This window comes from Otolemur garnettii, unplaced genomic scaffold, assembly GCF_000181295.1.
Source record: "Otolemur garnettii isolate 467f Iridium unplaced genomic scaffold, OtoGar3 scaffold00057, whole genome shotgun sequence".
NCBI classification, from domain to species: domain Eukaryota; kingdom Metazoa; phylum Chordata; class Mammalia; order Primates; family Galagidae; genus Otolemur; species Otolemur garnettii.
In genome coordinates this window covers 7470211-7487469 of record NW_003852452.1, presented here as the reverse complement: position 1 = coordinate 7487469, position 17259 = coordinate 7470211, and positions in this window count along the sequence as shown.

Genomic DNA, 17259 nt, shown 5'->3' with positions numbered 1-17259 from the left:
AATACATTTACGTCTGTTTCTATTGCTATGTCTCTCTTTAGATACGTAACTAAATAAAAATTGAGAAGTTCCTTACTGCACAAGGTAGAAATGTCTTTAGCCAGGTTACAGAAAATTAGGAAACTCTATATGATGGGCTAAATTGTGTCCCCCAGAAATTCATATGTTGAAGTCCTAACCCTCAATCCCTCTTAATGTTACCGTATTTGGAGATAGGGTCTTTAAAAAGGTAATTAATTTAAATGAGATCATCAGGGTGGGCCCTAATGCCGTATGACATGTTCTTACAAGAAGAGGAAGTCAGGACAGAGACGCGTGTGCAGCGGGAAAGACCATACGAGGACTCAAAGCCATCTACAAGCCAAAGAGAGAGGCATCAGAGGAAGCCAGCCCTGCTACATCTCAGGGTCAGCCCTCCAGCCTTCAGAGCTGTGAGAAAATAAATTTCTGTTCTTTGAGCCACTCAATATGTGGGGCTTTGTTATGGCAACACTCCACAATCTAAACTTATGACTAGAGATAGAAAATATAATTTAGGTTATGTGATGGAACAGACATTTTATACTGTATTGACAGATTACGTGTTTTCAAATTAGATTACATAGTGATATTCTGGAGATCTACATGTGTTTAGTTTGAATTTAACTATAAATTAAATTGTAAAAACAATTTTTTTTTTTTTTTTTTTTGCAGTTTCTGGCCAGGGCTGGGTTTGAACCCGCCACCTCCAGCATATGGGGTCAGTGCTGCCCTGAAATATTTTTTAAATAACCAAAAATTCAAATGTACTATGTATTAACATTTGGCCCATTTTAGGCCTTCATTCCATTAACTTGGAATGCCATTAACTTGCACTGCCGCATTACACGGCCATCATTGTGTAGCTCTGAGAACAATGCTTCTCCTGACAATACTGGCCAGATATGTTAAATACTTACAATATTATCAGAAATGCTATAGGTTTGCGCTAATCTATTTTAAAATGCAGTCCTGCCTAACTAGTGTCTATGTTTGGCAGGAATTCTTTAATTTTAAATACAAATTAGTCAATCATCAAAAAAAATTTGCATAGTCTTATAAGAAAATCTAGAAAAGCAGTAGGAAGAAACTTTCCCATAAGCTCATCTCTCAGTTATATCCGTAATTTTCTTTGTAATTTCTTGTTCAAATATAATTTTCACATTGTCAAAGTAGTAAGACATGCATATGCCGATAATTAAAAATAGAAAACAATTTCTAAGGGTAAATACGAAACATACTTTTTGAGAGAAAATCTGAAAATTTAGAAAATAATGAAGAAGAGGATAAAAGTAACTCAGAATTACTCCCTCCCTCTCTCTCTCTCTCTCTCTCACACACACACACACACAAATGCAGTCCTTCATCTATATCAACTTATGTAAAATTGTAAGTATACGAGTTTGTGCAGAGAGTTGAGTAAAGTTACACCACATTCAAATAAGTGTCAGGTAAGGCTCTGGCAAATATATTCAGTGCCCGCCTTCATCATGGAATATACGTGCATTATAATCAGTTGTATAAAAAAGAAGAGACCACCGTGGCATGTTGAGTCATGGTGACATCATGTTAAGGACAGTCTGGGCACATACTGTATGCTTTCCATACGACTTATATATGTACCATGAGAAAAGCCATAAGTTGGTAGATATTAGTAGTAGTTAAATTTTGAAACAAGAATGGCTGCCTCTTTGCCTACTTCCTGCGGTAATGGGGTCTATCTACTGTCTATGGCAAATTCATCTTGCTCTATAAGCCTGTATATTTCGTGCTTACTCTGTAAGCTTATCTTTCTCTTCCTCAGTAGACTTTGTTTCACGCTTTCCTTTAAATAAAAAACCAATTAATAAAAATGTCCTACTAATCTTCTTTGAGGTTAGTCAGTTTAATTATTGAGAATCCTGAGTTTGATTAGAATTCAGTTTAATTAATGAGAATCCTAAGACTGCAAGGAAAATGGCTTTAAAAAGCAATAATATTTGTAACCCGCGATTTCCTCAACACCAAAAGTACCTGGATGCTGGTGCTTTGATGATTTGTGGAATCATTTCTAAGTCCCACATTACTAAAGTCACTATCATTCATTGACTTGATAGTCATGAGATATTATGCACTAATTAAACACCGACTTGTCCCCTCATTTCAAAATAAAATTTCACATGAAAAAGATATGTGAAAGCCACTGACATAGAAGAATAAGTAAAGGAACCAAGATCTTTAGTTAAAAAGAAAAAAAGTTAAAAGTCTCTACTCAGGAGGCCGAGGCAAGAGAATTGCCTAAGCCCAAGAGCTGGAGGTTGCTGTGAGCTGTGACACCACAGCACTGTACCCAGGGTGACAAAGTAGACAAAGTTCCTTTTTTCCTAAAAAAAAAGGAAAAGAAAGAAAAAGAAAGTTAAAAGTCTAACTGAAAGAGTTGTTTATTCTGGTTGCTTCAGACAGTAGGAGAGTGAATTGCAGAGGGACAAATCTCAGCACAATACCGTCAAAGAAAGAACTTTCCTGTAATTATTTCTTTCTAAAAGTAAAGGGTTGCTTTGTGAGTTCCCAAGGACCCTGGCATGAGCGATATCCAGGCAAAGGTTGGGTCTTGAAGACAGTGTCCTTTGGGGGAAGAAAAGATTAACTCCCATTCAGAGCTCAGAATTTACGAAGAAATTGCACTTGCAAAGAAGAAAGCAAGCCTGTTGGCCCTCTTCTTTTAGGGATTTGGGAGAAAACCCTTGAATTTTCTGCACACTTAATCACGTAAACCAGCAGATTAAAGTCACATGTAGCCAGACTTCTCTGCCTGATACAGCAGAGCTCTACAGCACGGAGCAACTTCTGAAAAGCTCCCTTCTAATGGGAGGATAAAGTGGTGCTTGGAAACACTAAGCTTCAGGAATTGGGGTTTGTAAGGTAGGAAAAACAAGAGAAGGGATTCAAGAAATTACAACCTGCAAGTGGGAAATAATAATTTTGAGTTGACTTACATAATAACACGCTCAGGTTTAAGCAACTAGAAAGGAAAGCAGAGAGGCCTTGTCAGTGAGGGTGCACCATGCCTGCCTTCATGTTAATGGTTTATTCAAGCTCTTGGATATTGACCTTGGGGAAAAGTTGGAGCATGCCCACTGCAAACCATGACTTACTGTTGAATTCATTCAAGAGAGTTAGGATAGCATGCTGGTTAGCAGCGAACTTCTGGAACCTGACTTCTTAGGACCAGTGCCTGGTCCCACTTACAGTGAGACTAACTCATCCCAGTCTGCCAGGCCTGTCCCAATGTTAACTCTGAAAGTCCCATTTTTTGAGAGCCTCCTCAAGCCAGAGCAGTTGCTTCATCCTGGCTCCACAACTTGCCAGTTAGGAGAACTTACATAAAGTACCTTCATTCTGTGGGGGCAATAAATGGACCTACCTCATAGAATGGCTATGAGGATAAATAGAGCAATAAATACAAATTGTGTAGCACATGAGTGATTTTTATTATCCGTGATCTGTTCAGTCAGCAATGTGCCCTTAAGTAACATGTCCGTTCTAGCATGTGTTTATACGCAACTGTTTAAAATAAGTCCTCTCCCGGTTTTCAACATCGTTCTACTAATACTTTGATTGATAGCCATGAAAAAATGGTTGCTCTCTATCATTTAAATCCATAGATTTAAATCTACATATAAACGGCACACACATTACTCAAACTCACTGAAAAAAGAAGACTACACTCTTCAGAAATTCCAAAGAAGGGCTTTCTCTGTGGAGGATACCCTGGGTCTTAGAAGTATCTAACACAATCCGCAGTAGGGTATTGGCAGGATGGGGGAAAGGGACCAGAGACAGAATAGATAATTCAGCCAGGGGACTCAGAGCGATGATGAGGGTCTGGATCCTTGCAAATGCTGACGGCAAAGACCCACTAAGGAAAAGTCTTGGGAATAAGAGATACTCATTTTCATCATTTCCATAACTTCTTGATACAGCAGAGCTCTACAGCACGGAGCACACAAAACAAAAAAATCTGAAATGTAGAGTACAGATTTTTAAGTAGCACTGGGCAAGAACATTCCTTCACAGCCTAAAAATTACCCCTCTCATATTTTGGATGAAAGACGGACAGTGGTAGAGACCACTCCTGCCAGAATCATCCAGGGCTTCTCATCTGCTTTGAAGGGACACCACCAGACCCACAGCCACCATGCCACTACCCCCACCTTAACAAAGAAAGGGAGGGGTACATTCACACCTCATGGGTACAATGCACACTAGCCGGGTGAGGGACACACTCGTAACTTTGACTCACATGGTACAACAGCAATTCAGGTAACCAAAGCATTTGTACTCCATAATAGTCTGGAAAAAAATGACAGGGAGGGCAGCTGGATGGTCTTTAAGTGTCCTTCAGGGAGAAAGAAGGCAAGTGGGTTTGCTGAGTTAGAAGCAAGAAAGTTAGTTATAATCACAGAAATAAAGCAGTTTTAGCAAAGGTCAGTGAATACCACCTGTGCATGGACAGGATCCCACAAAGCACATTTGCTAGGGGACTCCACGGTGCTGTGTGCCTTCTAAGCAGCTGGAGGAGGGTGTAGGGGGCACGAGTGCCATGCCCCCAGGCACCACTGTCTCCAATCTTTATGGAGACAGGAAGTTTGCAAGTTGCTGGGCTTTGAAAGTATTGTTCCTTGAGCTTATCCAGAGGTAACAGACCACATGAATTTTGTTCTTTCATGGAATAGTTCCATTTATTCACCCCAGAGATTGGGTTAGACAAAAGAAAGCCTTAGTCAACTGGAGCCTGACTTACTACAACCATCAATTAACATTCTTCCTCTTCATGTAGCTTCCATGAGAAATGAAGTGAATCACAGGAAAGTCATTTGACATTAGCGATTCATCTTTCTAACCGACCAATTCCCAGGTGTAGCCAGGTGTGTATTAGTGAGTATTTTTCTCTGGCTCATCTTGTACATTGTCTGTGTTTGTGATCAAATAAAGAATGTGCATTTATGCTCAGATCCATATCATAAAGTGGTGTGAGAGATCCGGAGTGGTTTCTACTGAAAAGTTTTTAGTTAACTTGCATTCAAATAGCATATGAGCAGCAGGGCACGATGACTCACACCTGTAATCCTAGCACTTTGGGAGGCTGAGGAGGGTGGATTGCTTGGGCTCAGTACCAGTCTGAGCAAAAGCAAGACCCTGACACTACTGAAAATAGAAGCAACTAACCGGGCATTGTGGCAGTTCCCTGTAGTCCCAGCTACTCAGGAGGCTGAGGCAAGAGGATGGCGTTAGCCCAAAAGTTTGAGGTTGCTGTGAGTTATGATGGCGCAGCACTCTACCTTGAGACTCTGTCTTTAAAAAACAAACAAACAAAAAACAACAACAAAAAGAGCGTACTAACCTCCTAGAAGTGGGAGGAGGCTTAGAGAAGTAGTGGGGGCTTCTGATCCAGTTCATGTCCCTTCACTGTCAAGGTGGTCCAGGTTTAGATAATAAATCATTGGCTCACCATACAGATCATCTATCACAGTGCTTTTAAAACAATGTTGGCAGCAGAATCCTTTTTTCAAACTAAATCTTACGCAGAGAGCTGATATATAGCTGATATATAGGACTGGCCATCCCAGTTTGACCAGAACAATGGATGGGGGCTTGAAAATAAAGAACTTTAAGGATAAAACTGGGACAGTCCCCAGCAAAACCAGGTTGGTCGGTCGCCCCATTACAAACTACACAGAAGCTCTTTTTTGCTAGTGTAGATGTATTTTATAAATACAAATTCATATTACTCATTTACTATTAAGCCAATCAATGAAAAAATAAGGTCATTTCAATAACCACAGAAAGAAAAGAATAACATTGAGAATGATAGCTACATTCTTATGGGAACCTCAGAATCCAACTCACTTTTGGATTCATTTTAGATTCATAATATTGAGAAAGCTCTGGTCCAGGGCGGCGCCTGTGACTCAAGGAGTAGGGTCCCATATTACCAGAGGTGGTGGGTTCAAACCCAGCCCTGACCCAAAAGTGCAAAAACTAAAGAAAGCTCTGGTTCACATGAGTAAATAGCGTTGTGAATGATAGTTTGTTGCTATTATCTCAACACTCCCCCTCCCAAGCTCAAGATTCTTTCTAATTAGACTGGCCCAGTGGCTTGTAAGAAGAAAAGTAAAATGTTTTCATTTCAAATCATTAACAATATCTAACACAAAAATGTTCTTCTTAGCAAAGTATCACAGGAATGGAAGAAAAAGTATCCAATGAACACACCCCTATTATGAAATTAATTTAAACCTTTTATATGAAAGCTATAACCTAATAGCCTAAGAATATGGGGGGGGGGAGGGAGAGGAGAGGGAGGAATGGGTGAAGAGAGGGGGATAGGAGGATCACTTCTGTGGTTTATCTTACAAGGGTACAAATGAATCTTTCTACGAGTAGAATATGAACATTTTAACACAATAACTAAGAAAATGACACGAAGGCTATGTTAACCAGTTTGATGGAAGTGTTTCGGATTGTGTGTGAAACGCCACACTGTACCCCAGAAGTGCATTAATGTACATAGTTACCATTCAATAAAAAAAAAAAAAGGGAAAAAAAATCTAACACAATCTTTATGACAAATGCAAAAGTCAGATCAGAGGCAACCAAAATTTATGAAGGATATGAAAGGGTATAAAAACTCTGTTATACCACATATATACATATACGTATGTATAGACCATGTGACGGGCCAGTGGCTCACTTTTACTGCTCAACTATCCCAATATCAGACATTGACATGGGTGGGCGTGGCTGGGCGTGGCTGGCTCACCTCTAGGTGAGACTCTGGTATGTTTGCCATAATACCATAGTATTCTGTATACTTCTGCTTTCTTAAAAGCCTAGATTGTAAGAAACACCAGTGATCTTAATCGATGTTAATATATTCACAAAGATGTGACAGGAGAAACTTTGTCCCAAGGTCTCTACAGAAAGAATGTTAAACAGGTAGCATAAATTAAAAGGTTGTTGATGGTACACTGTGTGGTGACACATAACATATTTTGGGTTGTGTGTTATTTTTCATAATCAAAAATGCTTTAAAATAATATTTAAAAAGAGAAACAGGCTCAGCGCCTGTGGCTCAAGGGGCTAAGGTGCCAGCCACATACACCTAAGGTGGCGGGTTCAAATTCAGGCTGGGCCCGCCAAACAACAATGACGGCTGCAACCAAAAAATAGCTGGGCATTGTGGTGGGCGCCTGTGGTCCCAGCTACTTGGGAGGCAGAGGCAGGAGACTCACTTGAGTCCAGGAGTTGGAGGTTGCTGTGAGTTGTGATGCCACAGCACTCTACCCAGGGGGATAGCTTGAGGCTCTGTCTCAAAAAAAGAGAAAGAAACAGAGGGTGGCCCCTGTGGCTCAAAGGAGTAGGGCACCAGTCCCATATGTTGGAGGTGGCAGGTTCAAACCCAGCCTTGGCCAAAAACTGCAAAAAAAAAAAAAAAAAAAAAAAGGAGAGAGAGAGAGAAATAGAGGCCCCAAAGTAATATTTAAATTATTTACTTGCAGAACTGGGTTCCAGAAAATACAAAAGTAACAATGATATGGAACATTTTTTTATATAAAATTTACTTTATCCCAAGCTCTACATTTGTTTGTTTGTTTGTTTGTTTGAGACAGAGTCTCACTGTGTTACCCTGGGTAGAGGGCCGTGGTGTCATCATAGCTCACAGCAACCTCAAACTCTTGGGCTCAAGCAATTCTCTTGCCTCAGCTTCCCAAGTACCTGGGATTACAGATGCCTGCCACAGCGGAGTACAGACAAGTCTTACTCTTGCTCAAGCTGCTCTCGAACTCCTGAGCTGAGGTCATCCCCTCGGCCTCCCCAAGTGTTAGGATTATAGGCGTGAGCCACCACACCTGGCCTCCACGCTCTAAATATTAACTCACTTCATCTTCACAACACCCAAGATAGGCTTTTTGCTTGTTTGATCAAAACTGAGCTGCTGGGCTAAGTGATTCACTGTTAAGTGACACCCAGCCTTGAACACACAAGCTAGATCCAGAGTCCGTGTTCCTCACCCCCAGACTTGACACCAGTGGTCACCTCAGTTTAGAGACACTGTCCCAATGCGTTTTGTAGACCACAAAACCTGCTCCTGAAAAGTTATGGGAGTCAGGCCAAAACTGTGCCATTTGTAAATGGCAGAAGGTCAGGAAGCTGCCTCCCTGCACCCACTTCAGAGTCCTCTCCCCCACACCCATGCCTCTCTCCGAGCGCTCGGCCTAACCCAGCTGTGCAGACATTAATCAGAGCACCATGCTGCTGGAGCCTGCCTCTAGGTAGAGAAGGCTTTTCGACCTCTTGCTGTATCACTTCAAGAGCATTTGCTCTGCGGGACACACAGATCCCCACTTCACAGCCTCGGTGGGGACTTACAGAGTGAGTGAACAAGGTCCCAGTTCCCTTATAAAGAATAAAGAGAGCCTCTTTCCTTGCGCAGATTACCTCAGCTATAAAAGATCTAAGGATCTGTTTACAATTACACAGATATTGCCTGTTGTGTTCCAGGCGGGCCTCTTTAAAACATCATAAGCAAGCCGCAAAAGCCCAGAGGGTGGCCCCTTTTCCCCCTGAATATTAAACAACTCTGTTAACTTCTAGAATGCTAGAGCTGTTCCTTCCTTCATCAATAGCTACACAGAAAAAACATCTGCCAATTTGGTACACATCGCTGAATTATCCCTCAGCTATACCCAAACCCAGACTAATGGAAAATCACAACTGCCTTAACACGTGCGAGCCATTCCTTCCTTCTTATGTGTCACTAAAATCTGATTAAAAATGGACTACAATGACCACAATGCCTAATATTATCCAAACAAATGTCACAAAGGGTGGTGAGATTCCCAGACTACCTTCTTTCCCAAACGTATTCAATCCCTATGTAGCTGAAATATTATATACTTGCTATCAAAAAGAGAAAACGATACTGCACATAGATTGCCTGAAAAAATATAAGATGCACCATATAAATTGAAACCTATGCCTTAGAAATAAATGTATATACTAATTTCTGGAAAGTATTGACTGAGACATTTGTAACTAGATGACGTTGAAACCATAATTGGATAACTGGTCTTAGTTAATTCTGACACCGGAGGGCAAAACAAATCTAATTAGAGAAGTCAAGATAGTAGGTAGCAATGGTAGTGCTGAAAGGAGCTTCCGGACCCTTTCAAGGGCGAATTTTACTTCTCGGGAGAGGATCTCCTTTTCCTTCCTTTTGGAGGTAAATCAGGAACGCTGGTCACTTGCTGCCTCATGCTGCCTGCACCCAGCACGCTTCTCCTTCCTGGTGTCTGGAGTCCCCACAGGCTCTTGGTGAGGTCACAGGCTGGTCATAGGTCGGGCAGGGTCAGTGTGGCCCCACAGAGACACCTCACCTGGCACTGCTGGAAGCTGGCATCTGTGCGTCCAGAGTCTTGTTCCCAGGCAAGAGGTTATGGCACCAATTGGGGGCTGGACAGAGGCCATCTGCTGCCTGTGTGATGGCGGCCCCAGCCACCCTCAACCTCACCCTGAGGTGGGACCCACAGACAGTGACCATGAATATTCCATCTTTATATTCAGGGTGAGAAGATGGTAGTAAAGAATCCATGCTATTCTTGCTCCACAGAGGAAAATATGAGAGAAATGTGGACACTGGAGGGAGGTTTCACAGAGAGTAAACTCACTTCCATGCCCTAAGGCCTGGAGCCAATCCTCGGACTGACATGCTTAGCTCAGCCATCTTTCTGTCAAATGTGGCTCCCTCTAGGCACCCTACCTGCCGTAACAGGTAAGGACTCCGCTGATCCCAGCTCCCATCACCCTGTCTGGGAATCCCAACCTCCCCATCTTCATTCCTCCCTGGACACTGGAATGTGGTGGTGAGGGGCACACACTTTGGGTCCAGACATCTGAATTCTGGCCCCCTTCCTAGCTGTGTGGCCTGGGGCTGGTTTCCTTAACCTTTCTAAGTGTTGGTTCTTCATCTGTTGCACAAGAGTAAGAATACTGCTTACCTTGTAAGTTTACTGTTAATAGCCCATATTATAATAATTATTTAAGTGTCTGCAGGAAAGGTACCCTGCCTTTTTACTATTGTATCGCCAGCCCCTATCAGGGTGTTCAGCCCAGAGAGGGTGTCGAATAAATATAAGTTAACTGAGTCAATGAAGATGGTCAAGTTCGGAAGGGAAGGCTGCCAGATGTGGGGTGATTGTCTTGCACAAGGCAGCCGGGCTGAGTCACGTTGCCCTTGGTTTTCCCAGAGCTCAGTGCTTCCCTCGATTGTAAGGACGCAAGCTGGGCTCAGCCCTTTTCAAGTGTGGAAGGGCATCTTGCTCTGTGGAGTGCTGTTTCACAAACAGGCCGCCATCTGCCACGATGAAAACGTTTGGCACTGAATTTGCTGTGGTTGTCAGCATCTACGTGCCTGATATTTGGAACACTTACTTTTTTATGGGGCTGATTTGGGAGCACAGAAAGCTTCTGGGGAAACTGCCCTTACATCACTGCCCTTTACAGGCAGAACAGCTGTGCCGCCGTTTTACTGTTCTGAGGCTGAGAATGGGGGATTAATGAATCCAAACAGCCAGGCTCCATTCAGAGCCCTCCTAAGATGCTATTCCAGGGCAGCGCATGCCCACCCACACCTAGCTTCCCAGGGCTGTTTTCATTTTGGTTCTCAACATTGTACGTCAATGTAAAGCTTTTAAAATACCATCGTGGATGTACATCTCCTCCCACAAGACTAATGTGCAAGAAAAATATTTTCTTGAGGGTTTTTTTTTTCCTACAACTTTTTTTCTAGCTTGAATCCTGATTTCTTGGGTGCTACAGAAGTTTGATTATTAGTTCAGTTGGAATCCCCTTTTCTCATGGGTCACAAGAAGGGCTTGCAGGGTTCATGTGGTGTCGAGCTGGTGTGGAGCCTGAAGGAGGTGTCTGGGTCTCAGTGTGTCTGTGCTGAGTCATCTGTGGCCCCTCACACATGGATCCTCCAGCCCACTCTGAGACAGCTAGAGTTCCAGTCTCCTGGCCACTTTCGGTGCCACCTTTGGAGCAGTGCAGACACTCTGTGGCTTTCTTGCTAGGGTGGAGTGTGGGATTCTCTGTGTGGCTCTCGATAGCCTTCTTTGCCAAGACCAAATGCACAGCCATTCCCTTCCTAAGGCTGGATGGCCTGCAGGAGGGGGGTCCAAGCCCTTGTCCTCTGGACAAGGTGGGTTTCAGAGCTCACCTGGCACCTAGCACCAGTGCCTCATTACCCTGCCTGCCCCAGCTCTCCTGGAGGGAATCCAGGTGACAATCTAGAAAACCCTACCATTCACCTTGCTCTCAACAATTTGGATAGAGGTTTTTTTTTTAATTTTTTTTCACATTCCCCTAACCTAAGGATTTGAAACAAGAAGACACTCCCCTTCACCCCTCTATGTGCCCTGCCATACTCTTACTTGGATGCAAGGAGCAGGCTGCCAGGAGAAAGGCCAAAAGTCTGAACAGAGAAGGGAAATGAGCAGAGGGGGGCAGTGGAGAAAGGCAGCCATCAGTTAAGATTACAAAACTCACCTTGGCATCTTGGCTCAGCCCATTTGTCTCATTTAATTGTCATGGCAGCTTTGTGAGTTAGGAGGGCCTCACTTTTCAGGTATGGACGCTGGACTTAGAAAGGCTAAGTGATATGCCTGGTGCCTGTCTCCCAGCTCAGCACCATTTCTTCCTTCTTCTGGAAGGTGGAGGATGCGATCTCCACCGCCAGACCCTGCACTCTTCCCACCACACCCTGCCTTCCAGGACTCCCCACCATCTCCCTTCTCGGCTCATATCCACCCACCTTCACACCTTTCTCCACACTCTCCTCTCCCTGTGGAATGCCCTCCCCACCTTCTCAACATGTCAAGAGCCTATCTAACACGTGGTCTCCGGGACGCCTTTTCTCACCATTCGGGGCAGCAGTGACTTTCCCGCTGCAAACCCACGAGACATGGGCTCCTCCCTCAGGTGGCCTTCATCTGCAGACAGGCTGTTCATGCTCACATCTGGTACTGCCAGCTTACTGGACTGCAAGATTTCTGAGCCCAGGAACACTATAGTTTTTCCTTTAAAAGAACAACGAATGAATGAAGGGATGGCTGGGTGGGTGGAAATGGGTGCTCTGGGACTCTAAGGAGCAAGGAAGAGTCTTCACAGCCCCCATTGTAGGAGACACCTGAAAAGAAACATCTTGGTAATAAGGGAATGGGGAAGGGATTGGTCTCTAGTTGAAAAGCAGGAGAGCAGGAGAGACATACATTATTGCCTGGTAGTCTCCACACCTGTGGGGTAAATAGCCACGGGATCACTTCTATAAATAGCCTCGGGAGAAGTTAGTTGAGCCTCATCCTACTAAGACTGACTGTTGCGCTTTGGAGGTGCTCTGGCACCTCTGACCAGACTGAGACAACGAACTTCTCTGCACTTATGGGGCGCCCTACCCCGAGCAAGAATGTACAGCGGCCTGCGTCCTGGCAGTTTCATGGACCAGGGCCAGTGGCCTAGCATCCTGGCTCCAACACCCATCTTGGGTTAGTCCACAGGAAGAGAAAGAAGAGCACTTGGGTTTCAGGACGGACAGTGAGAAGCTCTGTGAACTGGTTATCTGGTCTGGCAGAATGATGAGCGCCCACGTGCCCAGGTGAAGAGAAGAAATGGAATCATAACAGCTAAAACAAAAGATTTTCACCCGGGAAGCAGTGGCCCTTACTGCTTAGTACTCTGGAATTCTCTTACCAGATAAATGTTAGAAATAACAGGACATGAGCTTAGCTGTCATGAAACAATTGCTGGAGGATCATTTTTAAAAAAGCATTGGAATAACATTATTACAGTAGTTTCCACTTAGAGGGAAGTAGCTCCCAAGGACTACTCTAATGACTTCTAACCATCAATAAGAAGAGGATGTTTAAAAGAACATGGGGAAACATTTAAATCTGTGAGCCTGGACAGGAGCATACAGACAGTTTCTGTATGGTTGCCCTGTTGGAAGCTAAAGAAAAGAAGTAGTTGTCTGCTAAGATATCTTTCCATCAGTTTACCTCCACATGCTACAACATTATACAAACAAGATCCACTCTGAGGAGCCATGAACTCAGGGGTCTCTGAGGGAAGTTCATCCCTAGAGCTGGCATGTCAGGAGTTTATTTAGCCAACCGGTAGGTGGTTGATCAGCTCAAACCACAGTTACGATCAGATGCATACAACCACGTGCTATATCAGAAAAGATATTCGTCTTCATTGGTTAATCACAATTTAATTTCTCTTTCTTTCAAATGCAGCAACATGAAATGATTTTTAAAAGGAACACAAAGTTCATGCTAGGCGTTTTCTTTCTCTAAAGAAAGAGGGAGTGGACTATGTCAGTGAGGAAGTTGCAGATAAACACGTGGTGTGAGTGGGTTTCCCACATTTTTTGAACCTTCTTTGCATGTGCTAGCTGGCGATCCCGCCCACTCGCTAGGGAGGGTGGGACAGGCCACTACCAGCATTCTTCCCTCTTCCTTGTGTCTTGCTTTGGTAATGTCTGTTCCCAACGGTAGAACAACGAAAACAACACTGTGTGGGCAACTGATAATTAAGACTCTCATTCTTTCCCAAACTAAGAAAATCTTTTCCATAGGGGAAAAGATTTGTTGAGCCAGATACTGCATCAGGCACTGAAAACATAAACACACAAAAATTAGTAAGCTTCATCCTTCCTTTTGCCCTGACAGTCTCTGTCTCTTTGTATTCATTTGTTTAACTTCCTCGCTTTGAGTGTGGGACAGACCTGATGGCTCACTTCTAATAAATAGATAATGTCAAAAAATCGCTTCTGAGATAAAAAGTGGCTTCCATCTTGGGCACCCCTTCTCAGTCTTCCACTAGATTGCTCTGTGGGAAGCTGGCCGCCATGGTAGGAGACCTGCAGAGTGGCCCATGTGGCAAGGAACTGAGGACTTTGGTCAACAACAGCAAGGATCCAACGCCTTCCCACAGTCACATGAATGAACTTGGAAATGTATCCTCCCCCATTTAAGCCCAGGGAAGACTGTAGCCCCAGACAATATCTTAATTGCAGCTTTGTATAAATCCTGGGCCACAAGCACCCAACTAATTGGCACCCTGATTTCTGATCCATAAAAACTCAGAAAATAGATGTTTATCGTTTTCAGCCACCAAATTTTGGGAGAATTTGTTATCCTGTTATCCAGCAGTAGAAATAGATAACCAAGGGGGTAATAATCATATACTATTACTAGAGAGAATTATAGAAACAAAGAGTAACCAGGATATGCATTATCTTTATTATGTGTAAAAAACTGGAATAAATGTTGAACATGCATCATTTATTTCCCACAATAATGCTAGGAGATACTACTGTTATACCCATTTTATAGGTGGTAAAACCGAGACATATGTGATTTGACTTGCTCAAGCCTACAGTGCTAATAAATGGAGGCCACGTGTCTGATTTAAGAATCCTTGCTCCAAACTCAATGAATACTGCCCGCCAGGCACATACAAGGAGGTTCAGGCCATAGAGAAAGTATATATAAATTCTAGAGGTGACCAAGGGAGTCAGCCAGGCAACAATACCTGAAGGTTTTAGAGAAGTTTTTATATTTATGTTAAGAAATATCTAGAATATCTAGAAAGATAAGAAGCTGGTGAGACCTCTAAAAAATGAAACTCCATTATAGACAGAAAGACTAACAACTGCTAAGGCACATGGATAGAAAAAGCTCTTCAAATTTGCAAACTTCTGAAACAAAGTTCAAAGCCGTGGTAGGTAAATAGATAAGCCTAGACTGCAAAAGAAGTTTCTCCCATTAAACAAAACACTAATTTTTTAATTGGGTTACTCATCCTTTATTTTTCAGCCCTTAAATATAAATAATAAGATTCCATTTCAAAATCACGTCCAAAAAAAAAAAAAAATAGAATTTAAACTTGCAAACTATGTAAGATAAGCCTTGCAACTTCCCAGGATTTTTTATTAAGGTTTTAGGTTTTAGATTCAAGACTATAACAGAGACAGTTCTAAGAAAGATTTACCTTTTCTGTAAGGCTCTATGACAAGTAAATATACAACAAACAGAACTTACTGTTTGTCGAAATGAATAATTCTGTAAATATTATCTCAGCCTTTTATGATTTCATTGACCTCACGTCAGGTGTGTGGTTTCATCTTAAAAGTCTGTCTCAACAAACTGCAGATCTATTTAGTCTTACTTGGGAAATCTGTGGCCTTGGGTACTAAAAGGAAAACACCAGCAACACTGAACGCTCAGGTCTTGAGGGAGTAGCTTTTATTGTAGAAAATATATACATAATTCCAACTGATAATTGCAATGTCAAACGTTAAGATTCTATATGCCCAAATAGATCCCAGATGGGTTAAAGAATTACACATTATCTTAACAATAGAAAAACAATCAGAATGCTAATATTTAACAAAACTGTGGAGGAACAATAACTTACCCAACTTTAAAACAGAAAGGAAATAAAAACAAAAACAGAGATTTTAAAATATGAAATTCTTATATTAGAAGTTGAAAGAGCAACATGTTAGAGCAATCATTTCCCTCGAATAGGACACAGAGTTAATACAGACCTCTTCAAATCTGTAAGGAGAACAGCAGTCTTCCAATACAAGTGACCATAATTACTCTAGAAACACCTGTTATGTCTCAGATGTTTTTTTCCATTCTCTCCTTTAATCCTTCCAATAATTATCAAAGTCTACTATTGTTATTCTAGTTTTGCTGCTGAGAAAACCATAGCTAAGCAGGGTTAAGTAACTTACCTAAGCTTACTCAGTGGCAGAGGCATCTTTTAAAAGGGGCTCCAAATCGTCTAATTTTTCCTCTGGATATTGCCTTATAAATAAAAGCACGAAGATCATGAACAGACTATGCATAGATACTATACCCTCACATGTAACCTACGTAAATTAAAGCAACTCTGCAGTCAATTTTAAGCATCCTAAAATATATTTTTTTAATTTAGTGATAACACAAGTATCAGCATAGTTTTGAGAATGCAGAAAAGGAAGAAACCTTTTGCCCTGCCGACATTATGATTTGATAAAACCTACCTGGAAAGAAATCTGGCAATCACTTGTTTTTCTTTATGATTGTCTAAACATCACATTCACTGAAGCTTTTTGGGGGGACTGCTTGCCCAGGGCATCCTTCCAAATATTTATCTCTGTGTCGCCAATGCATCTCAAGTGACTGATACACTTACTCAATATATATTTATTGACTAAATGAAAATATAATTTGTCAGAAGTGGGCAAATAAGGTATACCTATGGAGGCATGCATTACAGCATTCTTTACAATCGTAAAACATGAGAAACCAGAGCAAGATAAAGGGAGATGGTTAAATGAAGGGCATTCTAACAACATAACTGGCTTTCACAGTCTAAATACAGTGTAATATGCAGTCATCAGTGAAACCTGAAAGATATTTATCAATTATGGAAAAAATGCTGAATACAAAATACAAAGATCGTCCTAATGTTAAGGTGTGTCTAGTATAGTATCTAGTATTTACTATAGTATCAGTCTTCTAGAAGAATAGAAATTAACGTATTTCCACAAAGACTAGAAGTTAATGTATTTTAAAGTAAAAATAAAAGTTAATGGTTCTGGCTCACCACCCATAGTACAGTGGTTAATGCGCCGGCCACAGGCACTGAGGCTGGTGGGTTCAAACCCAGCCCAGGCCAGCTAAACAACAATGACAACTACAATAACAACAATAACAAAAATAGCTGGGCATTGTGGCTGGCATGTAGTTCCAGCTACTTGGGAGGCTGAGGCAAGAGAATCACCTAAACCCAAGAGTTTGAGGATGATGTGAGCCCCCCCAAAAAAAGTTAATGGTTAAAATGATGGAATGAGATTTTCTTCAATCATTTCTCACAGTTTGCTGTAGTGTGGCTGTTCAATCTCAAAAAAAAAAAAAAAAATGACCTAAATTGCTTTTAAAATTATTCAGAAACCAAAAGAAATTTTTTTAACTCATCAAAACTTCCTGTCTTGAGGAGAGCTATAGCAACTTTCCTTAGCTGTTTGTTTCTAAAATATAATTGTTACCCTTATTTCTATTTCTATTAATACTTAGTTCTTATCCTTTATTCTTCCTTTTAATAGTTTGAGAAGTTTATTGTATCTTTTTACAATAAGCTGTTTTA